We start from the raw sequence: 19,565 nt of genomic DNA on the forward strand, positions 1-19,565 counted from the left end.
GATTAGAGAATTCATCTTAAAATTTACTCTGCCTGTGTGACTTTCAAAATACTAAATATAATATTAAATCATAATTCTGTTACAGATTCCTTTAGTTTTAATTTATATCTAAATCATATTCGATGGTGCCTGTTGCTAGCTAGGTAAAAATATTTGGCACTTTTTAAAAAGTACATCTGTAATATACTGGTTAGAAATACTTGGGAGGGAAAACCATGCTAAGTTCTTGCTGCCAATAATCTGGTTTGATAAGACTAGCTGGATCAGTTCTGACTATGTTTAGGATGTTTGTACACGAAGGAATCTAGTTCCACTTATTGTATTTTCCCAATTCAGTCTACATCTCTATCTATGATCTTTAGAAGTGCCATTTTGCTTCAGCTGTACTGTTTTCTTGCATTTGCTTCTTAAGTACCAACTGAATGCAACTTCTGAGTCATTTCTGAACTTACTTCAGCTGTGATGACCTGGCATCTTTGTCTCTCATCCAAAACTTTACTCCAGCTGGTAACATGCTGCAGCTGCTACTGCCAGGAGGCCTGGGGACTGCACTGAATTACAATTATTTCTCTGTGCAGGCAACAGTCTTCACAGTAGAGGTCCTACATGCTTTGAAGAGCAGCAGGTGACTTCCTCTTTTCCCTTTTCATGGTTAAAGTTATTTTTACTGAAGCAGAATACCCTTTAATATTACAGGTTTCTTTTCAGTTGATAACTTTCATGATTCCCAAATATTGACCTGGTTAAATCAAGCATGATTGTTTAACTATCCCACTTCTGGATACATTGTGCAATATATTTCTTTACTCTGAGAAATCTGGAAAGGATATAAGAACATTATGGAACGGCCCTCTTCAAGGGTTTATTCAGAAACATCAGTTTCCTTTCTTCCATTCAGACCATTGTTTTGGGTGTACAGAACATGTTATACTGCTTATCACTGGTCAAAATCAACAACACTTTGAAGGAAGGTATGGATTTCATTGCAGTTCTTTCCAGGAGTGTCATCTTAGAACAGTAAAACAAATCTTGTAGCTGGTGTACCCGATTTCAGATTTGCCCTGAATACCTCCTCTTGAATTAGGAGTTATATTCTTTGCCTATTGCTTGACAAATATATCCACTACAAATATAGCTTCTGCTGTGAGAGGAAGAGCGTATCAGAAGAGTTTATGGGCTTGACTTCAGAACAAATCTGAAACTGAGAAAAGTTAACTAAAATCCTGACTTATGGGTATATATTGAACTGGTGTTGTAATTCCAATAAGACTAGGCATGAGTGAATATAAGGTTCAGAAAGAAGACACCCTCCTCCTCACTGCTCCAGTTTCTGCCTGATTGCTCTTCTGCTCATATGTTCTTGAAAAGAGAGCATGATGCAGATGGAGTTGGCTGAAGTGAGCTACACGTCACAGCAATGAGGTATATCTTTTCCTCTGAAGCCTTTTTTTGGCTAGGTGGAAAAATCTGCTGATTACACAACAGAGTTGTCTTTAACATAGATTGCTTTTCCTGTTGTGGTCCTGTTCATCTTTTTTTTTTTTTTTTTTCCTTTCTTTTTCATTTCTACCTATGCATGAAGCACAGTAGTCCTGCATTTTTCAGTGCAGAGTATTATTTTAACTTGCTTTTTAGATGGGGAAATCTGGTTTTCTTTAAAGCAAAGTTGGTGCTGACAGAATCCTAGGATGGTGTAAATATCTCATTCAGTTGTATCAGTTTCTCCTATAATTGTACAGACTATGTGTATAAAGCAAATACAGAAGTTGTGCATTTTTCATCCAAGCTTATAGAAAATGTACTTTTAGAATCTTTAATTTCTGTAGTTCTTCCACCTAGCATCTCCTTCACAGGTTTGATTACTGCACTGAGATAGATGCCTCAGAAAAATCCAAGACAGATAAGATAGATCTAATTTCTAACCCTGACATCTCTGCCACCCCTTCATTACTCTTCTTTAGAGTTCTTGTAATGCCCTGTGAAAGCAAATGTGCCATTTACATCTGCAATTTCTGTTGGGGTTGGGGGGGGAGAACTGTTGTCTGTTAACATTAGAGCTATTAAAAAGTGGAGCAAATTGTGTACAGCACAGAATCTGCTCACTTCAGGTGAATAATCCATCTGAGAGGAGAGTCAGTCCACCTGTTTTTCAGGGCGTGCAGGCTATGTTAAGTAACATTTTTCACCACAGAAAAACAATCAGCCTTGGATCAATAAACTCCAGAATGGATTTACAATATCCAGTTGGAATAGATTCTGGCTGCATCTGTTCAAGGTGTCTCAGTTACAGTCATATATACACTTAACCATCTCCTTAGGCACTAATCACGTCATCTCTCCTTTCCTAGTATTTTTTTCTTTAATCAACTTTCTGCTATAAAGTTAATTTCAGAAAACAAAGAAAAAGAGTGCTATCTGTTCTATTGCTGTTGTCTGCTTTAAGCACGTATTTCATAACTATACAGTGAAAAGACCTCCCTCCCCTATCTGGACAGTGCAGGGAATGTTTGAAATCATTCAACCTTTGTTTTGCAATGTAAAAATCGTGTCCCTGTGTTTTTGCACCATTCCTTGTCTCCACAGTGACTCTCAGTTGGTAACTTATAAATGTACAAGAACATCTCAAAACACATTTTGAAGGGAAAAAAAGCGGGGAGGGGAGGTTGGAAAAAAGAGAAGAGAAAGAGCGACTCATCTAAAGTTACACCAGCATCTTTAACAGCTGTGCGCATATTAAAGGAAGTAATGGGGGAGTGAAGGTACTGCATATTTCAAAGCTGAACTGTTGCAGTAACAATAAGAAAGGGGGGATGTTGTGCAGAGTTAGCCAAGTGTTTGAAGTACATTACCGTAAGCCAAACCAATGAAGTGGACAAGATTTCTAGCATGTTGCAGTGGTGCCTCTGCGTACTTAATAACAGATGTTTGGTCTCTCTAGGCAGATAATTGTCCTGCTGTAAGGTTGGCTTGACCTGTGTGAGCAATACTGTGTACAGCACTGGAGCAGTAACAAATGATCATAGCTTTTCTCTTTTTACTGGTAGAATGCTTAGCCACGCTTCCTTTTAAGCACATAATTACTCCAAAGCAACTGGAGCCCATACATCCTCCTTGCCTAATGGCTCTGAAGCCATTTTGCTATAATTTATGGGGACAGGGTTCAAAGTTTTAATAATATTTGGATAATATCATTGCCAAAATGTCTTTGAGCTTTGATGAATAGAATGAGAGTGGGCACATTTCGATTCTGTGCATGACAGTGCGAGTGTTAACAGCACCATACTTTGTTCAACCTTTATGGAAACATTCACGAACCAGTTTGCTCATGAATTATAGATATGAGCATGAAGAATTATAAACAGCAGTGGAAAACATACAGGGTTGCTTGTTCATAAGGAACTGTCCTGTTAGTGGCTCTTCTTTATGCAGATAAATGAATTGCAGGGAATACAAAAATGGTTTAAATAAACCCTTAGCAGATAATGTATTAGCACATCAACATAAAATACGCATGCACTGTGGCATGCTTTTGGATATTTATGTTTATACTCTCTGCTCAAGTGGCTCACTGATTTTTTGGCTTCCTATCATTCACCTAATAATTTCAGCATCCTAACTGCACCTCTGGGTATGTTTATCTGACAATCCAAGCTGTTCTTTGCTTTATGTTGCTTGCTGAAATTGGCTTACCAATTTGCTCTGTGAGTTGCTTCAGTGTATGATAGGTTAATGATGTTAATCAAAGCTAAATAAGAGTAGACATGATCCTTTCACTGAAGACATAGACAAGCCACTGCCAGAAGCTGCTAACACCGATGGAGCAAACAAGCCTATGGGTAGCTGGTAGAAGATCACAAAAATAACAGCAAACTGATTCACTAAAACTAATGTACACCTAGAGCTCAATCCAAAGCCTACTGAAGCCTGTAAGAGGTTCTCCAAATTTCGCTAAGATTTAGGTTGACATTCCACATCACTTGGCTGAGAGTATTTTTCCAGTTTGCTTGATAGGATATGAAATTTATCATGAACAAACCATGGCTATATTCTGTAGAGAATTTATCCACAAGAGGTTAAGGATTTGTTAAAGAAAGGGAATGTTACACAGACAGTATAGAAGTGCTGGCTTTCTCCATGTGTAACAGCTGCTCTCAATGATAAACAAAAAGAAATACAAATATGAACAAGAATGATTTTAAAAGTTTCCAACAGTGCTGGTAGCTAAGAACAATATAATAAATTGTCTCTCTTTAATTCCATTCAATAATGTTCAAGTGATGATTTGTTTAATCAAAGAGGTGTTTGATTACAGAAATAATCAGCTGACAAAGTCCCAACTCAGGCTGACCACTAAATATACATATAGATGGTTGGATGTAACATTGGTGAGGTTTTACATAAATTTCTGCAAAACTGTTAAGATGGCTGTAATTACAGTGCTGTGATTTCATATTTGATAGCTTTACTTGAAAATGTTAGTGTTTTTTATGAGCTGTATATGTTCATTTATTGAAGATTCCTTTGAATGTAAGCCTCAATTGGCTTGTTTTATAAGTATTTTTTAAGGGCTCAATAGTGTTCACCAACTAGAAGTATTTCATCTGATTAAACTGAGGCCTAAATATACCATGATTTTCATCACTACTAAAAAAATATATGTAGGACTTAGTCTTCCAGTTTTCATAGAAAAGCATATAATCTTGTAAGAAAAAATTGATTGGTATCTCCTGTATTTACTTTAAAATAATTTATGCATCTTTTTATTCTACATTAAGTTGTTGACTAAGTCTTTAAAAATACGTATATTTCTGTTATGGGTTATCACTAGAAAATAAGGTGTAAATTTTATTCTTCATCCTTCACCTACAAAGAGAGTCTGGAAGCCTTCAGCCTTAGAAGTTAAAAATACAACATCTCTGTATTTTTCTTAATTGATTTCTGGAAAAACTGTGATCTCTAAGAATGAATTGAGAGACAGGAGTGATAAAGGCAGAACTAGTTTTACATTTTGAACAATTCTAACAGCGGGCTGAATATTCAACAACTGATAGGCCGAATAACAAGTTGTTAACTTCATAATGCACAGTCACAGTACATATGTGTCACTTTGAGCAAAGATTGAAAAGACATTAGAATTAGAGATTTAACAGCCAGTTTTGATTAAATCAAAACAATCAGAGTAGTTGAGTTTGCAACAGAATTAGATTTTTAAAATCCAGACTTGGAATACCTTGCTGGGCCTCACAGTTTAAGCTTATTCAAGGATGAAATTCTCAGGTTCTACATTTGGAAAATATGTATTGTGAGATATTTAAGGATTCTTCTGGCAAATGAGGAGAGGAGACACATAAAGCCATATTATCGCTTTCTGTAAACTGCAAATACTGTAAGTGCTTTTTCTCCTTTTTTATTAATGCACTTATAATTTGTCTGATCTTGCTTTAATCAAAAAATGTCCAGTCCTCACACCATAAAACACATCTGTCCGTCGCAGGACAGTGTATCCCAAATATACGATATGTCAGTATAGGAACCTGAAAGCCTCAAAAATTGCAGTATGCAAGAGCAGTGTTATGCCCAAATAACTACGTCATTTCCACCTATAATTGGAGAGAGACACTTCCAATTTATCAGTAACACTTTTATCTTTGAAATAATTGCATTACTTGTCTTTGGAGAGCTGCTGATTTCTGTTTTCTGATCACATCCTGTTGAATGTCCCAGTGATGTACTCAGAAATCCTCCCATCAGCAGAAATTCACCCAGACACTGATATGATATCAACCCTTTATTCTTCTATCTGTATCAAGGCAGGGTGCACTCCACACCAAGCAGAGGGACCACTTGGTACCTGTTAATGTTCTGTTCTACTCTATTCTATTCTGTTCCATTCCATTCCAGGTCTATAAGCTTCAGTGAAAAGTGTAACCACTAATTTAGCACACATGACTCAGGGGCTCATGGGCCAAAGCGAGTCCTCCAGCCCCACTGCCTGCCTGGAAGACAGATATGCTTCTGTCCCCAGATCTCACAGAGCTTAGGGAAGGCTCACAAATAACGAGGAATGCCTGGCAAACCCTCAAGAGCTGTGTGGCTCACAGTACGTGATGCTTTCAATTCACAAGCAAAGCTTGTCAAACCTCAATGCTGAAGGAAATTTGGCTTGAAATCTGACGAGAATGGTCATTCTCATAAAATTCACAAAACTTTCTACTTTTGATTTGATAGGCAATTCACTTGGTTGTATAACCAAGTAAGTGAAAGATCCCAGCATATATGACAGGCTGAAAGTTTTACAGGGCCAGACTACATCGTTATACACACTTATGAAACAGCCATCGGATTTGGCAGTGTGTAAGTTACGAATGTGCTGAAGATTACCCCAAGACAGCATGTGGAGAAGTGTTCGAGATTATTGTTTTGTTCCCATTTATCCCTGTTCATCGTCCCATTGTGCCAAACGTCTGCCCCTGAAAACTGGCACTGTAAGTTCATGGCAAAGGGAGAATTGCTGCGTTCTCCATTGTTTACTGCTGGCAGATGCTGAACCTATGGGAAGACTGTTAAGTATTTTCGTTTTGCCTTAGTTAAATTTAACTGCTGGCTGTTGTGCCTAATGAAAATGATACGCTTCTCCAGGTATACTTCTAGTCTTGTTTATCACCTCCTAGAGAAGTGGAATTTGAAGTGACCTGTTTCCTGTAGATGCATGGGAGCTCTGTGCGATCACCCTGTCCTTTCATTTGGCTCTCTCACCTAGAACAATGGGTGATTAACACAAGTCAAAACAAGAGCATAAAGGGAAAAGGCAGCACAACCCGCCTTGGTGCAGCTGCTCAGCTCCAATGTTTGCCTGCTGTGTAGCAGCATGTTACGGTCACTGCCAAGCCTTGATCTTCTCTCTGTGTGTCAGTACTCCAAGGATCCATCCTTTAAGCAGCATAGATCACACAATTATACATTGTTGGAGAACTTCAGTGTCATTTCTAAGCAATACACATTCTGCAACTTGAAACAAAAGTGAATTAAACAGAACTACACAAGTGATGTTTAAGTATTGTTTTGGTTTTGCTTTTTATTCATACTGCTGCTTTTATTACCAGCAATGCTCTTATTCATTTTCTAAGTTATTGAAATGCCTGTCTGCCTATTTGTCAGACATTTCAGTTTCACAGGTTTTTTTCATTCTTATCCTGATTATAATGCCAGCATAATATCTCATCAAGCTGCACCTTCCGTGGAACAGAATAGAATATGTTTGAAATCTTACTTAAGAAGAAGCATTTTGATTCTGGAAAAGCAAAATTATCGTATGTTTATCTCCTATAATTCCTAGAAAGTTGTTCCAATGCAATTCATTCTGGCCCAAAGGCATATGATATCAATGAAGTGAAACTTCAAATCAAGCTTGGGAAGTGAATGTGAAGCACGAGAATCCATCACAACCCTTTAAAAACTGTAATGAAAGAAAAAAGTACATTATTTAGGAGAGATGAATACACTATACTGTGTGGAATTTAAAACTTATAAAATGTGGTAAGAAAACGAAAACACTTCTGTTGGTCTGACCACAAAAGATCAGTGCTCCAGGCTCCGAGCAGATTCCTGCACTAGCAGTAAGGCATGGTTTGTCCCAGAAACTTTCCTGTCTTGGTCTTGCAAAGATTTAGCCACTGGTGTAACTGTACTTCTGAGTACCAAGGTGTTGAATTTATTAGCAAGCTTGGTCTGCTAGTTTTAAAATATTATGGATAAATTTCACAGATTTCCTTTCCAGTCTCTGTGAGAAAGGTTATCATGCTTTTAGCTTAGGCAAAACCACAGACCGCAAAGGGCAGTCAGTGTATGGCTTTCCCTTACATTAGCAGTCTTTGGATCAAGCTCTTGATTTTCTTTCAAAACCTGACAGACATGTACTCAATTTCATATGTACATAATGTGACTGTAATGAGAAAGGGAAAAAAATCGTTCACCTCTGAAGACAAATAACCACATCTCTAAAAGGACGTGGTTACTTGATAGTCACAAATTAAAATGAGATTCTGCATACCTGCTATGATTCAGTGTTTAGAAAACAAACAGATAGGGTTAGATCCAAACAAAGGATTCATTTTGATAGTAAACATATTTAAGAGGGTGCCTGTGTAAATGTGAATTGTTTAGGGGATGGATTACCATTTTGCATACATTTTAGAGCTCTGAGAGAAGCCATTAAGGGATTAACACCTCCGATTTATGAAAATGCAAGGATGATAAAGAAACAATAGGGGTGACAGCATTGTGTAAACGACATTGATTCATTTCAGAATGGGGCTGTTAACTGCTGGAAATGAAGAAATAAATGGAACAATGGATAGATGCTTTTACCAGCTTGTCATTAATTAGCAGTGAGCACAATTCTTTTATTGTCCTTTTTGAAAAATACAAAATTGGTAGGAAAATACAAGCACTGAGCAAATAGATTACTCTGTGTCACTAGGCTGACATCTGCATTTTCTTTCTTCTCTCATATATTCTGTTTTTCAAATGATATCGAACTTTTAGCCTGGCAGTAAGCCCAAATTTTGCTTCCTTTGAAATCCCCGAATTCCTGTGTTTTCATCCTTGAAACCTGACTGCTTTATAGAAGCATAACAAAACCCATGATTTGAGAAAGGGTTAATAAACGTTAGTGAATCCCCTGTAACACAGCTTGGAAGCACAAACAACAGCTCAATGCACGATTCTGCTGACCTATTGCATCCGATCAACTGTGGTTTTATTTCTAGCAATGCCAGCAGGTGGGAACTGACAACATGTTTCTTTGGAATCGTAAAGAAAGATCGGCTCTGATGGAGAATTAGCTGGAAGTAAGTGAGGTTGTTTGGCACAGATCTAAGCAGGGACAATGCTTGATTATGGCTATCACTCTGCAGCTGCTGTCAGAATGTTAAGTTTGCTTTCTTGAGGCCTGACATCTAACACATTTCTTTTTCTAATTAGTATCTGGTACTGTAGATGCTGATATTTTACTGCACGTCAGATGCACAAGGCTGAAATACATCACTGAACTTAGAGGTACATCTGGGTCCTTGGAATCAGCTTTTACCTCTCAGTATGAACTCATAGCCTCTCTCTGCTTTTTTTTTTTTTTTTTTTTTTTTAAAGGAAAAATATGTGGATAGAGAAGTTCATGAGTACAAATGTCTAATGTTGGTGTCTGAGAAAGGATGCCAAGCGAGGCTGACAAATCAAACATTGGCTAGGAAAAGGAGCCCCAACACTGGTTTCCTTTTCATCAGCATCAGGCAATGTTCTGTTCACAAATCCTTCCTCAGCCTGACAGCACAGCAACCTGCTTCCCAGGTACAAATGTAAAGGTACAGGAGATATTTATGCCATGCTAAAAAAGTGGAAGCCCTGAACCTAGATTCAGGTTAATTAAGTTCATCATTGTTAGTGATTTACATTTTGCCACCTGTACTATGATACTGTAGGAATGAGGAGTCAGGGCTTCCACCTGGGGTAAGTGTTAAGCACAGCATGATAGAGCATTGTAGTAATTAATATTTGACTGCAGGTGCAACTTGAAAACAAGAGCATGGGTATAAATTCAGCCAATGCTGCTTCAAAATTTGCCTGTGCTTTCTTACTGCAAGGCTCTGTCAAGTCTGCTAGAAAGTATGGGATGGTTTTTGTTTTTCTTAAGTTTGTCAGGGTGAGAGAAAAAATCACCCATGTTGTTTTTGTTCCTCATTCAAAAGGTCTGTACAAATTTGTACATTTTAGATTGAGTCTCTCTAAGTTTCAATCATTTTACTGTCCTGTAGAGAGAATATACATATTTATTTTGTAAAATTTGCAGGAATCTATGGGCACTTGTGAGGTTCCAAGTCACAATGCAGCAACCAGTCCTGCAGGCAGGCCACACCCTGCTCCCAGCTGGCAGCAGTACCAGATCTCTGGGCTTGTCTTTATTGTATGTTCATGTTTTGCAGAGCAGAAAACCCATTTAGTATAGTTTTCATTTATGTAGTTCTGTACCCCAAACAGTCTTTTTAGAGGCAGTCTTGCAAATATACCGGTCTTTCTTTAGGAAAAGAAACACTTTTTTTTTTAGCATTAGAGCTAAGTCAGTCACTGTATTTGTAACACATATAATTTATGTACCTGTGACATAGTCTCTCCCCCTTGCTAGGGAAAGCCTCCCTTTTGTACTTGCACTTAGCTCCCTCTGTTTATAACTAATCTGTGCATCTAACACGGTTTAAATTCTGGTATCAGGTTGACAAAGAAATGGGACGCAAGGCTATAAAGATGTAAAAAGAGGTGTTTAGCAAGGTTTCCTCCTACCTAGGGCAGAGATTCTTCATCATATGTGAAAGCCATTGAGACTCAGTGAGGGTTCCTAGTATTATCTGTACAGAAGAAAACAATTGTAAAGGTCCTATTGTGGGAAAGCACTGAAGCACATGATTTACTCTCAGGCTGCAAGGAGTCCCATTGATTTCAGAAACTAGTGACATGCAGAAGGTTAAACATGTGCTTTGCTGGGTTAGGGCCAAACCTGGTATCATTCTTTTGAGTAGTTTACAAAACCTTTTGCTGTTGAGGGAAAGAAAAGAAGTTATAAAGTTATGTTGTGTTTTAAGTCAGGATAGAAAAGAACCAGCTTTGGTTCAAAATGTAGCTGGTTATTTTTGCAAACACAGTGTGATTTTCTGGCTGTATGCACAGCAGGCCACTATGCATCATCCCTTGCAGAGCCAAGTACTGTGCTTGCATTAACTTTTCTTCATAGGTTGCCTCATAAGTGGCATTTGCCCTTCCAAGAAGATTGTGGAAAAAGCTCCAAGCTCTTGGAGATGTACTGTTAAATACAGGATGGAGATTTTTAAAGACACTGCAATTGACCTTGAATTCAGGTGAACACAGTATCTTCCGTGAGGTTCATGTTAAACTCTGGTTTGAGGAATAGCTTAGCTCCAAGCTCTTGATTGTCTGCCTTGTTCTCAGAGGCAAACTGTTGTATGCTAGTGGAATCATGTGTCCTGTGCTTAATGTGAGGAACTGCAAACATTTCTATAGGAGAAAAATTCCAGATTTAGGTGAATTATAAAACTAATTCTCTGACTGGAAAGAATTTAAAAAAAGAAATGAAAAAAAAAAAATCTAAAAGTGTAAAATCTAATCCATAAAAGAGAAAATTGTTTTGCTCTCTGTGTATTCATTTAATTTCTGTTTCACTGTAATCTTTTACCTTTATTTACCCCTCATAAATATTAATGGATTGCATGTGGCAGTAAAGAAGTGAGGAGTTTTCTTCTGACCCAGAAGCCAGTAGTGATTCCAGTTTCAGGGAGTTCAAGAGCTGTACTGCTTTGACATTCCAGTACAATGCTCAAAGGGAGCAAGAAGCAAATAGGAGGTATAATGCCTTCACACTGTTTTCACCTGTTCCAATCCAACTGACCAGAAGCGAACTGTACCACACTGGAGACTGTAGTACACTTTTAACCATGGTGGTAGCTTTTGTAGATCTCCCTCTCCCTCAAAGGTAGCAATAAAAAGCACATCACAAGCTCTTTGAGCAGAAGTAGTGTCATATCTTTTCCACTTTTGTTGACTTTTGTCCTCAAGGGCTGGGCTGCCTGCATAGTGAAAAAAGGCCATAACTTGCTAGCACAAAATAACTCTTTGGAAGATACTGAAGGGGAGCATTCTGCAGTGATAGAGTTTGGGCCACAGGGCCTTCTTTGGATATGCTAACATTCGAACAAAACAGGAAACCTGAATTAGCACAAGAGATTGCCATCAGTTTTCAAAAGATAAGCTTTCGGAGTGCCTCAGAGTTGTCAAATGTACTTACTGCTTATCCTGACCTCTTTTTCTTTCTAATCTGTTAAATATATGGAAAGAGCTATAAAGAAACTAGAGACTAATTTGCATCATTCTTACGCAGATGCTTCTTTGCTCAAGCTTTTCAATCAGTGTCCATTTTTTAGATACATGAAAATAGTTTCTTAATTAACCTCTGAAATAACATTTTATTACCCAATTAATAGAATCTTTCTTGTAGTCCTTCTAATGGTAGATGAAAGGAATATCTGGACTTCCAAAGCATTAGTGCTGACTAATATGTTAACAATTCCTTGCTCATTCACTCACTTTGCTCTGATCTGCCAATATTTCTGTTGAGATTTTATCACAAATGTTTCTTGAGAACATGAGAGAATCATCTGTGAAATACCAGCTTGTCGGCAAGCTGTTTGTTTATACTGTGAGACCAAAGTGCCTTGTAGCTGAATTCAATGCAAGGGTCTGTTGGTAGGAGCTGGTTACTAAATCCCTAGTAAAAGAATGCTAATAAAGTAGATGGGCAGGGATTTGTCAATATAATCTTGTTTTGAGTCCCAGTAATTTCAGTGATATATGACTTGGATTGAATCAAAACTAGAGGTTTGACATGGTTTGCTATCTTTATCTCTAAATGGCTGTTTATTGTATTACAGAAAACAAGCCTCTGTATAAGTTGTAAGATAAACTTGTGCTTAAATCTGTTTGCCAGACCAGATGGTAATGTAAGTCATATGATGGAGAATCTATGTAGTTACATTAGTTGCCAGCTAACAAAATTAAGCTGTTGCACTGTGGTGTAGCATGTACCAAGGAGATCCCATACATTTGTGTTTTCTGCTGTTAGCACAAATACCTGCACGCATTTGAAATATTTCCATTTCTTTTCTGAGGGGCTATATTTCAGCATGTCTTGTCAATAATGAAAAATAATCTGTGAAAGGGTACCTACTTGTACAGCCATTCTATCTTTTTTAGGCATGTATGGATAATGTGTTCCTACTGAAAACACATTCAGGCTCCTTTTATTGTCTAATTCAATGAATTATTTAATTTAAAAAGGATTTTTCACAGATAAAGGTAATGTGTTGTGAAAGAGAGATGCAGATTTGAGTCCAAAATCAGGATCTTTGGGATATCTGTCCAAAGAGGGAACGTCATAGGTCTGTTTACAGCAAGAAAGAATTGAATACAAGGTGTGCTCAAATACAACCACGTGCATTTCTATTATTCAAATTTTAATGAAGGAACTGCAGAAGTCATCATGCTTGCTGGCCAGTTTGTTAATCATTGGGCAATACAGAAACTCCTTGCTCTGACATGTGACAGCCAGGAATAGGCTGGTTCAACTGCTTAACAATACTCTTCCCTCCCCTTTCCCTTGTTGCTCCAAAAGCTACGTCTGAGCATAATATTTAGAGTTTTGGGCATTAGATAAACAGGTTTGTCTGTGGAAAAGAGAAATGTTGTTTTCATCCTTGGAGTAATGGAGCTACTCCTCTTTTAAGTCATTATAATTCAATATGTATGCCCTGTTACAGAGACCTTTTATTTAGAGGATACTTGGTCAGCACCTTAGTATTACAAGGACTTCTGGAAATTTTCTTTGATTTTTTTGGCAGCTCTGATAACATGCAATATTTGAGCATGATAGAGTCTTTGGAACTTTGCACAGATTTTACTTAAAGGCATAACAACACGTAGCTCTGCATGTGGTACTTATGAAGAGACAAAAAGATCTTTTTTTACTTCATCTTTGTAAATGGGCTCATAACCTTTTTGCTCTCAGGCTCATTCATGTACTGTTTGAGAGGCAAAATTCTCAAACTATTCTAGCTAATTCAAGCCTTCCGAGATAAGAAAAATAAAAATAATAATAATATAATGTTCTAATATTTCATACTGAGCTGGGATGGGGACATGCTTAATTAACCTAACATCTGAAGGCTGGTTTAACATGAGGAAGACACCCCAGCTAGACACTGCAAGCAATTACATAAAGTCTGACATCCTCTACCAGCTCCAGTCATAGTCAGTCTTCAATGCTCTGAGGAAAGCAAAACAAAAACCAGAAGCCAAATCATACATCAAAAGGGAAACGATTTCTTCTCTTGCACTGCAGGCAACCAGCAGACCACCTCAGAATGAGATTCATATACTATGTCAGAAAGAAACAGTCAACAAATAGTCCTTTCAGTCTACACCACCCCGTATCTACAACAACAATCTATATAGCCAAGAACTCATATTGCTTTCTTTTTTTCCAGGATTATCCTGATTTCAGGCACAAAGTCCTTTCCAGAAACAATACTAAACATGTGAGTAATTTTATATTTTTTAATGAAGTGAAATATTAGCAGAAATAATTTCTCTGTTCTCTGAGTTGTACATTAATTGAGTGATGCCTTATCCGACCAAACAGGAGCTTTGAAGGCTCTATTTTTATTAGGAAGAATAATAGGATTTCGATACTGGAGCAGAATAGCAGCAAAAGATCTCACATAAGCAAGTCACATCTAGACATTGTGTCATGAGGAATTTATTTTCTTCATCTTGATCAAGTAACGCAACATCATCTCATTTATATGCACCTCTTAAAAAACACCAATTTATTTATTTTGTTTTATTATATTTGAAGCTTGTTTTGTACTAATGCCTTGCAAAGTGATGAGACAAAAAAAAAAGGGAATATTTTCTATTCAGATGTTTTTCTACTGAGAATGAAAATATGATATCGAATTTCACAAAAAAAAAAAAATTCCCAGGTAAATAAGAGGTAATAAAAATTTACTACAAATACGAGATGGTATTATTAAGGAACTGTTATGATGCAATGCTCTGGGATTCCTAAATGGGTTTTATGTTTACTGATGTTTAGAGACACAGCGTGAGTTATGTGATCAGTTACAGGATTGGTATAGCATAGGTCAAATAACATACTCTGTAGTCTACAATAAAGAAGATCCAACTTTGTGAGCAAGATACTGGAATTTTCTCTCATATCAGTGCCTCTTCTGAAAGACTACTGGGGAGGAAGTAATAGTACTTTTGACGTATTAATAATATTAGAAGTATAAGGAGTATTTATAAATAGTAGTAGTGGTTTTGTTTATGTTTGTAAAATGAATGGATGGAAGAAAAGGAGTTATCCATGGTGTGTGCAGAGGAAGGTTTATTATATGCTGAGCAGCACTTGATGAATGGTGATTCCAATTTTTTTTTTCATGATTACCTCCCAGATTAATAAAAAACAGCTATTCAAAGATGAGTCATAACAAAATACAGATTTGGATGTAGTGATAATGTGAGTTTTTCAGGGTAAGGTATGCCTTCACTTGAGTATAGTTTTACTTTTCAGTCTAATTTTGTTTGTTTTCAGCTTTGTATAATTAATTAGAAAGTTTGGTTAATGGAAGGAAAGCAGCACGTCCAACTGTTTCTCACAGATGTCAATTGAAATGAGCTATCAAATTAATGCCATATGACAATGACAGTTTTGTAAATCATCCTTTGACCTGATTTGCCTCTGAAAGACTTTCTGCCAAAAGTGTTTATTCTAATACAGGCACATACCGATCATTTTTATCCCACCCACAAGCTATTTATCCTGGAGTTTTAATGCAAAAAAACTATTTGGAATTAATTGGAAGTTTTGCCTGATAACGGATTCTAGTTTTGATTACTAAACAAGCTAGTTCCAGAATCAAATTTTTGCTGGTAGTGTGATATATTACTATATTCTCCCTATTAGTGCTGTCAGCAATGTCAAGGATAGCTATTGATTATCTCCTGAATTATCAGGAATTGTGAATATTTCTAATCCTTTTCAAGGAGCAGAAGCTTGAGGGCATGGATCAACCTTAAGTGTGCTTCAACAAACGTGCATTAACTTATGGGGAAAAGTTCTCATTCAATAGTAAAAGACTGGTTTGTTTGGTTTTTTTTTCAGTGAATTTTCCTTGTTTCTCCTGGAGTACTTTATTCCTATTAAAAGAAACATATTTTAATTAAGCAGAAGGAACATAATCATAAAAATGTTACATTTCTTCTATGAAAGCTAAAAAAAAAAAAAAGCCACAGTACTATTAAAAATAACTTATAATCATTAATGAAAAAGTCATTGTGTGTCTCTAGTGCCAGACTTCTTGCTCGACAGGAAGGAGGGATGGATCTGTCATATTAAAAACTGTTTGTTGAAAAATATGAAATTGTACTAGAGGTTTAATTTTCATACTTACAGAATAGAACAACATCCTAACAAAGAACAGAAAAAAGTGTTTTTACCTTTTTTTTTTTTTTTTTTCAGTCTTAATGGTGCAGAAAGCAGGCATGAATGGTTTGGCAGATATTGTTCACTTTAAAGTAGTTTTTCAGCTTGTTTTTAACTGAGAACTATCATGAATAAGAAACAGTTGTTTCTCTGTTTTTTTTCCTGGAGGATTCCTTTGTCTCAAGAAAACTAGAAAGGAATCTTTCACAAAGATTTTCTCTCAGTTGTGGTATTGCTGATGTCAAGCACACAGAAATCATGAGTCAGCACTCCAAAAGTCACGAGACTTTTATTTAAAAAACAATCTTTTAAAATATAGATGTGACCCTTTTTTTTTTTTTTTTTTTTGAGCCTTCATGCTTAAAGTAGGGCATTTTAATATTTCCTTCTGCAACTGGAGTTATACTTCTCAGAACAGAAGGAGAAAAAGAAGAAACAGATGAGCTTTCAAAAATTTGCATGACTCAAGGGTGGGACTTGAAGCTCGTCTGAAGCATTACAAACATTGCAACGTAATTGCAGGTGTTGGCAACATGGCCATTATTTGTGAGAACTTTAATCTAAATCGTGGTCAATAAAAACAAATGAAAAAAAGTGACTGAAAGAAAAGCAAAGAAACTTTCACTGTTCAGAAAAGAGCTACTCTCATACCATTTGTTCCGCAGTCCTCCAAGCGATTCTCAAGTACTTGTATTTAAGGTTAAATAAAAAGACACACACATCTGATTCCCAGATACAAGATATATTCAGATAATGACAAATAGCACTCTGACTTAGGCAAAAAAAAAAAAAAAAAAAAAAAAAAAGATAGGCAGACTGGTGCGGATGCTGCTGTTACAAAGATATGAGACCATTACCACAGTTTAAAAGACCAATACTACTTGAATCTAACAACATGGTTCCTGGCCAGAAAAAGCTACAATTATTTTTAAAAATGTCACCTCATTCACATTCAATGATCACAGAAAATGGAAACATTTTAAGGAGTAATTGTAAACATCTGCTAAAGAAAAACCCAAAACATGACTAAGAGAGAAATGAACTTCCAACATGAAGTATTGTGTGAACAGATCCACTGGAAAAAAAACACCATTTCCATGGGTCAGTTCTATTCTGAATGTGAAAAAAACTGATGATAAAAATAAATGTTCGAATCCAGCTAAAAACATTTTACTTAAAGTCAGGCTGTCCGTCTGCTCAAATATCAAGGAATGTGGCTACTCTTACATTTCTGCAGCAGCTTCGGCCCCTGCTGCTCCTCTTGCCTTGTTCCAACAGAAGCATTTGCACAGGCACAGAGAACTGGGCTCAAACTAATCTGACAGAAAGATTTTTTTTTTTTCCTTGTTCTTCTGGGTTATTTTTTAACTGGACTGCTTAGGCGATCACATTGTGATGATAGCTCATGCAGAAAAGCTGCTAAATTTCTAACTGTCGCCTCAAAATGCTCACAAACTTCAGTATTGTCATGATAGTACAAATGAAGGTAAATCAGATCGTTCTGTTTCTTATAAAGTCTTCTTCTGAGGGCAAGAAACAAGAGGAAGGTATTTATAGGTCTAAACCTCAGCATAGCACTTAAAGTTGCTGAGCAGTTTGCAGGACAAAGGACTGCGTGGCAGCATCTGTTGTTTCAGCAAAGAGGGACAATGACTGAGTTAACACAGAAGGGAAAGGGAAGGTGTGGGTAGCCCACTTTTCCTGATACGGCTGTGCCAATTAAAGATGTCTCTACGAACAGTTCATATCACTGATGGTAGAGATAGAACGTCGTGTGTCCTCCGGTAAAAGTGATCACGTGCACATTTTCTGTAATGCTTAAGGCAATCAGGGTCTTTGTTTTCAAGACACCTTTTGTAATGCCAGGCATTACATCTGTAAGCAGCTCTTTTGACTGGAAGGTTTATCACCATCCATCGGTTGAAGCTCGAAACTCCCGTTTCTGCTGGCTGACCAGCTCAGTTGAATTATCCCTTATCTTCCCCTTTCTGTAATTGGGGTAAATCAACCAGAGTATTTGTGCCTGTGGGTGGGCAAACTGCTCTGGAGTTACTGTTCTGGGTTAAAAGGCTACTGAGCACAGGTGTCCTCCATTACCTTTTGCATTATTTTTTTTTTTAATTTATTTTAGTTAAACATTGTATTAATGTGATGAACTGCTGTATGACATGGCAGTAGGAAAGTCTGCTCTTCTACAGTATGGGGGTAACACTGGGAAAATAAATAAGTGCTGGCAAGTCAGATAGGATTCCTTTATCCAGTGGCTATGCCATTTTGCATATATGTCAATTAAATAAATAGTCCCACTGTCTTCCAAGTTGACCAGAATGGGATCTAAGAGCTAAAGGCAAGCAAGTCAGTGAGAATAGTTTATGCCAGGGTTTTCTTGGACCTTAAATGGAAGTAATATTCCAGAAGACAAGACTGAGAATGGAGAATGTGAATTCGGGGAAGGTGGTGGGAATACTGGTGTGTTTGCGCAGTGGTAAAAGAGAGCAGAGGACAAATAGAACAGACAAGGAAATTCAAAGTGAAGGAAATTGAAAGAAACACAGTCGCTTAAGTGCTTTGTTATCTTAAGTTGTTGCAGATTATTTCAGGTCTTAACATATGTTTCTTTAGCAATCAAATGAACAGCATCTTTCTAAAGGATTTCCTTGGAATAGGGCACAGGAATTCAGACTTTCTAGGATCTTTGAAGATCTTGAAATCGAAGAAATAATGAATGAATGTGTTTTCATACTATATCTTTATTTCCTTAGTTTGGCAATGGAGAATTGGCTGCCGGTTATAGCAAGGAAGAGAGTAACAGAAGTTATATTATAAGTCAGTGAGGAACCAGCTTTTGACATTCTCACAATAAACTGCAAGTAGACTAGCACTTCCTTAGAAAGTTATTCCATTTTTTTAAATCTAGGTTGAAGAACCCAAAATGAAACCTGTTTCCCAGCTCTAACATTGTCATTATTGCGAACAAAAGTACAAATAACACTTTTGAATATTTTTAAGGGAACTACCAGAGGTATCATAAGACTGGTAAATCTTACTGAACCAAAGCCATCATCCTGGATATTTCTAGATAACAGGAAAAGAAATGGGGTTCAAACCTCCAATTTCATTAAGTAGCAGCTCTCCAGGTACATGGTGTGCTGGCCTCATTAAAGCCATAGATCACAAGCCATGGTTTGCTGACACATTAAGTCTTGCTTTAGGCTCCTATTACTGAATCAAAATGGCCACCTTTTTGGCTCAGAATTTGTTCCAAAAAAAAAAAAAAAAAAGAGGTGACTTTTTACTTGCAGGATTTATGCCTGATCAGGTTTCATCTTTTTATTATTGTTTAAGTATTTTTCTGTTTTATCACAGAATGGAACCCATAGAGCTGGCAAACAATATGTATGCTGTCTGCTCTTGTTTTTATAATAGAGTTGCAATTGTAGGCTGATGACTGAAAAATACT

The 19,565-nt window shown here is 37.0% G+C and overlaps 1 long non-coding RNA gene across 1 annotated transcript in view; it reads left to right on the forward strand.

Annotated features, from left to right (window-relative positions):
* Positions 1-19,565, forward strand: part of LOC116243891 (uncharacterized) — a 284,812-nt gene that overhangs the window by 235,394 nt on the left and 29,853 nt on the right. The window contains exon 7 of the long non-coding RNA XR_016470888.1: positions 14,103-14,153. This is a non-coding gene — a long non-coding RNA (uncharacterized LOC116243891). The remainder of the gene's footprint in view (positions 1-14,102; positions 14,154-19,565) is intronic.

This window comes from Phasianus colchicus, chromosome 13, assembly GCF_987193195.1.
Source record: "Phasianus colchicus chromosome 13, bPhaCol1.hap1.1, whole genome shotgun sequence".
NCBI classification, from domain to species: domain Eukaryota; kingdom Metazoa; phylum Chordata; class Aves; order Galliformes; family Phasianidae; genus Phasianus; species Phasianus colchicus.